At 40.0% G+C, this 6,418-nt stretch overlaps 1 pseudogene; it reads right to left on the reverse strand.

The window, feature by feature from the left end:
• Positions 1-330: 330 nt before the first annotated feature.
• Positions 331-763, reverse strand: LOC121485848 (annotated as a pseudogene).
• Between the last annotated feature and the right edge of the window lie 5,655 nt (positions 764-6,418).

A 6,418-nucleotide genomic window follows, 5' to 3' on the forward strand; every position in this document is an offset into this window, starting at 1 on the left:
TACATACGTCAATAGAATATTACTTAATCTTAAAAAGGAAGAAAATTCTGATACATGCCACAGCATTATGCCGAGTGAAATAAATCTGTCACAGAAGGGTAAATGCTATGTGATCCCATTCACACGAGATATCTAGGGTGGTCAAATTCATAGAAGCAGGGAGAAAAATATGATGGTTGCCAGGCACTGAGAGGAGGGGGAAATATGGACTTAATGTTCAATGAATATAGAGTCTAAGTTTAAAAAGATAAAAATGTTCTGTAGATAGATGGTTGTGGTGGTTACACATGTAAATTTATTTCTCTTTTTTTTTCAGTCTTTCATACCGTTTTATTTTCTCCCTTCAACCATAATAATATGGTATCCAAATTTGGTCCTGATTGTAGGGTCGGTAAACACAGGCTTATCTGGCCCACTTACAGGCAAGGCAAATGCTGCTTCTTGAAATGGTCCCACCATGGAACCTCTGGTCATTCAACCCCAGTTGCCCCCTTGCCTGGCTTCATCTTCACTATACTGTGTGGCCACTTCATTGAATCTCATTCCAGACTTTAACTTTTCCATGGCTTCCATGATTTTCCCATTTTTTCACACAGAATGTGTCTAACCTTTATTGTATCACCACCACCTTTGGGACCCTGGGCCTTCTTGTCAGAACTGTCACTCCTGGAGGCGGCTCCCCCTTTCCCCCCTTTCCTGGAACCGCTCTTTCCCTTGGGTGGCATCTCTGAAAACTGCGACCGAACCCTCAATGGCTTCCTTCGCCGCACAACTCCCTGTAAATTTATTTCATGTCACTGAACTATATACTTAAAGGTGGTTAAAATGATACATTTTATGTTACATATATTTCACCACAATAAAAAAAATGATTGACTTCACTTTATCTATTGGGAAAATGTTAAAACTAGGACCTTCATCCCAGGCATTAAGAGTCATAGAAGTTAGGGTGTGGTTGAATTACCCAGTGTTCCCCTCTGTTATCATCATTTGAAGGACAACATGAAAAATCCAATGGAGATCTACTCCTGGCAAAGCTGGTCAGAGAACTCAGACAGCCTTCTCACCTCCCTCCTCAACCTAGACTTGAGTACAGACCAAATATTAGTGACCATGGCAGGCAAAAAATCTGTAACTAAGACAGCAGATTTGCTGGCTGCTCCAAAGCAAACTCTTTGGTTTGGCTGCTGGCTCCCCCAAAGCAAACTCTGCTTGATTTGCTTATTAAAGGAAGCAAGGTGTACTCTCTCTTCCTGAGAGTCAGAGGCCCAAAAAGCCAAGAGGGAAAAGATCTAGGAGATCAAGAGGAAGCTGATCTTACACCATGTAGGTTTCAGATAGTGGCCCAATCTGCCTTTCTATTAATGCCTCACAGATGTCAGGTTCTTCCCAGGCTCAACAATCACCCCAGAAGCCCCCATATGCTATATAGCTATATCAGGTGAAGAGGAAAACATAAAGGGGTGAAAGAGAACTGAAAACAGATTCCTCTCCAACAAAAAACACTTTTAACCTTTGCTTTTCCTGTAGCCTCTTAGACACACAACAAAAACATTTTCCATCCCTTTAACATCCAACATTGGGAAGTATTACATTTTCTTCTTCACCTTGTGGCCCATCATTTTCTATGCATGCCATTCTATTACCCATTTACTCCTGAGGTGGCACACAAAAGAAAGCACCATTTGGAGTGCACATCACAAAGAGGGAGGGGGGTCATGGTCCTTAGATGCAAGGTGAACTGTTCTGGCACTGTGTCAATCCTGCAATCTACTTACCTTTCTCCTGACCTGCACTGATTAACTGATTCATATATCTATGACCTCTAATCCTTCAGCCCCAACTTTAGAGCAAGCTAAAGTTGGGGCTGAACACAATGGTGTTAACTTCTGATTCCTGTTTTCCATAAGAATCCATGCCACCACAGCTTGGGGGTTCCATAAATGCCAGTGCTCCTGAGAATGTCCAGGTTCCTGCCCCAAGGGATCCTATTCTATAATAACAATCTATAGATTCTGGAACAGCTGGTGTCAGGAATGCCTCCTCACAGGCCCTGTGGGGCCTCCGGGAGGAAAGAATTTCAAGAAGATTAGGAGATGAACGTGTTCTGAAAGCACACAGTTAGCCTTGACTGCAAATTGGGTATTTTATTGCATTTGTCTGATGGATAATCACAGATAAAGACTTTGATCTTTATCCCCATGGCTACAATAAGAAAAAAGGCAGGAACACTGTGTACTACCTTTTATTTCTTTTTTCTGCAGTTCCTGGAAAACAGAACCCATTAAAATGCTCAGAAGAATCTCTCTGTTGTCTTCTTAAGCATCAAATCAAGTGCTGCTGTGTGTTACTGCCCCCACCTCCCTCCACTGCCTTGGTAAGAAGGAGAGAGGGAAAGAATATGAGAGTCTTCTCCCTCAGCAGAGAGACTCATGGATAGGGAAGAGGAAGAATGTTAAAGGGGAGGGAAGAGGAAGAATGGAGGATTAGATGCTGAGTATCAGAGAAAAGAGGAGGAAGAGAAATCACTCTGGCCATTGTTGCATGGCAGCTGGAGTGCCATGATCAGATCAGGGTTTTATTTCTCGCACACAGGACTCTGAGGGCCTATGGCCTGGAGTGGCAATGTCAGGAAGGTTTTTCCTCCCTCTGTAATTGTACCAAGTGAAACATTCCACAAATTTGAGAACTGAATCCAAATCAATCAATCAATCAGCATGTAGGGAAGCAGTAGCAGAGTTCCAGGAGCCTGATAGCCTAGCACGGTGCTCCTTCCATCCCGTGATGCATTTAACTGAGTCCACTTGTTATCTAATCAATAGGACCAGTGATGATGTTCATTAAGGACAAAAGGGTAACTTTCATCATAAAATGAAGATTAATGTTAACTTTTATGTGCCCTCACTAAGGAATCAGCCAAAGACCAAATGCTTCAAAGCTTGAGATAAATTCTGGTGTGCTGGAGCAGATGTGTATGGTTGCACAGGGCACACTGATGTGCTAGCACCCAGGGCCCAACCCCGAGGGAGGGTGTGGGTGCAGGACCACACATATTTCATCCTGTTTTGACAGACTCCAATGTAATCATGTACCATTGTATCCAAAGAGGACAACACACAGAGTCATTTAGTTTTAATGTGAATTTGTGGAATATTTTACATGTTTAACATATTTAAAGTCTTAATTCTGTATCTTAATTTTCTCATGTTTTAATGCACCGGCATACCTCAGAGAGATTATGAGTTTGGTTCTAGACCACTTCAGTGAAGCTAATATCATAATAAGGAGAGTCAAATGAACTTTTTGGCTTCTTAGCATTTATAAAAGTTACATTTACATTATACTGTAGTCTATTAAGTGTGTAATAGCATTATGTCTAAAAACAATGTATTTACCTTAATTACAAAATACTTTACTGGTAAAAAAAAATGTTAAGTATCACCTGAGCTTTCAGTGAGTCATAGCCACTGACCATAGATCTCACCTTGTTTTACTGTGTTTCACTTTATTGTACTACACAGATACTGCATTTTTTACAAATTGAATCTTTGTGGCAGCCTTGCATTGAGCAAGTCTGTCAGTGCCATTTCTCTGCATGCATTTGCTCACTCCCTGTCTCTGAGACACATTTTGGTAATTCCCAAACTTGAAGCCTTTTCATTATTATTATATTTGTTATGATAATCTGTGATGTTATTATTTTTATTGGGTGCATCACCAACCACACCCATATAAGATGGTGAACTTAAATGATGAATGTTGCATATGCTCTACTATTCTTCCTATTCCCTGAGATATAACTATATTGAAATTGTAAAAACCTTACAATGGTCTCTAAGTGTTCATGTGAAAGAAAGAGTCACACATCTCTCACTTTTAAAGCAAAAGCTAGAAGTGATTAAGTTTAGTGAGAACGACACGTCAAAAACCAAGGCAGGCTGAAAGCTAGGCCTCTTACACTAGCTAGGCAAGCTGTGAATGCTAAAGAAAAGTTCTTGAAGGAAGTTACAAGCATTATCCTTGTGTACACATAAATGATAAGGAAGTCAAACAGCCCTGTTGCTGATATAGTGAGAGTTTGATTGGTTCAGATAGAAGATCAAACCAGCCACAATATTCCCTTAAACCAAAGCCTCATCCAGAGCAAGACCCTGACTCTCTTTAATTCTATGACAGCTGAGGGATAAGAGGAAGCTGGAGAAAAAAAGCTTGAAGCTAGCAGAGGTGGGGTTCACGAGGGTCGAAGAAAGAAGCCATCTCCACAATGTAAAAGTGCAAGGTGAAGCAGCAAGTGCTGATGTAGATAGAACCTGCAGCATGTCATCCAGAAGATCCAGCTAAAGGTAACTACACTCGACAACAGATTTTCAATGTAGACAAAACATCCTTCTATTAGAGAAGATGCTGTCTAGGACTTCCATAACTAAAGAGGAGAAGTCAGTGCTTGGTATAAAAAAGGCAGGATGACTGATTCTCATATTATTGCAGCTGGGGACATTAAATTAAAGCCAGCGTTTGCCTCCAAGTCAGATGAGAAGAGGGAGAGGGAAGGGGAGAAAAGGAAGGAAGACTTTATGTGTGTACACCACATTTTAAAAATAAAGATCTAAGAATAAAAACAAAACAAAACAAAACAAAAAAAGCCAGTGTTCACTGATCATTCTGAAAATCCTAGAACCCTTAAGAATTATGCTAAATCTACTTTGCCTGTGTACTATAAATGGAACAACAAAGCCTGCATGATACCACATCTATTTACAACATGGTTTACTGAATATTTTAAGCCCATTATTGAGACCTCTGCTCAGAAAAAAAGATTCCTTTCACATTCCTACTGCTTACTGACAATGCACCTGATCACCCAAGTGCTCTGATGGAGATGGACAATGAGATTAATGTTGTTTTCATGCCTGCTAACACATTATCCATTCTGCAGCTCATGGATCAAGGAGGTTTTTTTTTTTTTTGAATTTCAGTCTTAATATTTAAGAAATACATTTTGGCTGTAACTGCCAAAGATACTGACTCCTCTGATGGATCTGGATAAAGCAAATTGAAAGCCTCCTGGAAAGGATTCAGCACTCTAGATGTCATTAAGAACACTCGTGATTTGTGAGAAGAAGTCAAAATATCAACATTAGCAGGAGTTTGGAACAGGTTGATGCCAATTTGAGAGGTTCAAGACTTCAGTGGGGGAAGTAACTGCAGATGGGGTGGAAATAGTAAGAAAACTAGTATTAGAAGTCCCGTCTGAAGATGGGGCTGAATTTCTGCAATCTCATGATAAAACTTTAATAGATGAGGAGCTGCTTCTTATGGATGAGCAAAGAAAGTGGTTTCTTGAGATGGAAACTACTCTTGGTGAAGATGTTGTGAAGACTGTTGACATGACAACAAAGGATTTAGAGTATTATATAAACTTAGTTGATAAAGCAGCAGCAGGGTTTGAGAGGATTGACTCCAATTTTGGAAGTTCTGCTGTGGGTAAAATGCTATCAAACAGCATCACATGTTACAGAGAAATCATCCGTGAAAGAAGTCAATCGATGCAGCAAACTTCATTGTTGTCTTACTTTACGAAATTGCCATAGCCACCTCAATGTTCAGCAAATGCCACCGTGATCACTCAGCAGTCATCAACGTCCAGGCAACAACCTCCACCAGCAAAAAAATTATGACTTGCTGAAAAGTAGAATGATGGTCAGCATTTTTTTAGGGATAAAGTATTTCTTAATTAAGGTATATACACTGTTTTTTTTTAGATGTATTGCTATTGCATATTTGATAGACTCTAGTAGAGTATAAACATAATTTTTATATGTACTGGGAAACCAAAAAGTCATTCAACTTGCTTTTTTGTCATGGTCTGGAAATGAACTTGTGTATCTCAAAAGAATGTCTGTAACCTTAACATTGCATGTACCCTAAACCCCACTTGATTTTTTAAATGCCCTGTGTGTGTGTGTGTGTGTGTGTGTGTGTGTGTCTTAATGTTAGAGTGGGAAAGTACTAAGGTGAAAAGAATCCTAGGTTGAAGATTAAATTGCATGGAATTGCCAGGTTTGTTCACCAGCCCTTTACTTATTTACTTTTGGATGGCAGCATAAGTCCCAGAGCAATTCATTATGGGCCTAGCCACTGGAATCACATATTTACCAGGTACAATTTGTAGAAATAGTTAAAACTTCTGGAAAGGAAATAAATCTCTAAGGTTGTCTCAGAATCAGGTACATCGGGCATGGTTTTTGAAGGACACATGTAAAAGAACGACCCCTAGTGGTAAGAAGCCAAAGCTACAGGATGTAATTAAAGAACCAGCTCTGCCTGGGTTTGAATGGAAACGTATTGAGTTATAAAGCAACATGAAGCATCCTCGAGGAGAGCACACAGCTGCCTGGATTTATCTCTAATAGTTTAG

The sequence above is a fragment of the Vulpes lagopus genome, chromosome 2 (genome assembly GCF_018345385.1).
Source record: "Vulpes lagopus strain Blue_001 chromosome 2, ASM1834538v1, whole genome shotgun sequence".
Classification (NCBI taxonomy): Eukaryota; Metazoa; Chordata; class Mammalia; order Carnivora; family Canidae; genus Vulpes; species Vulpes lagopus.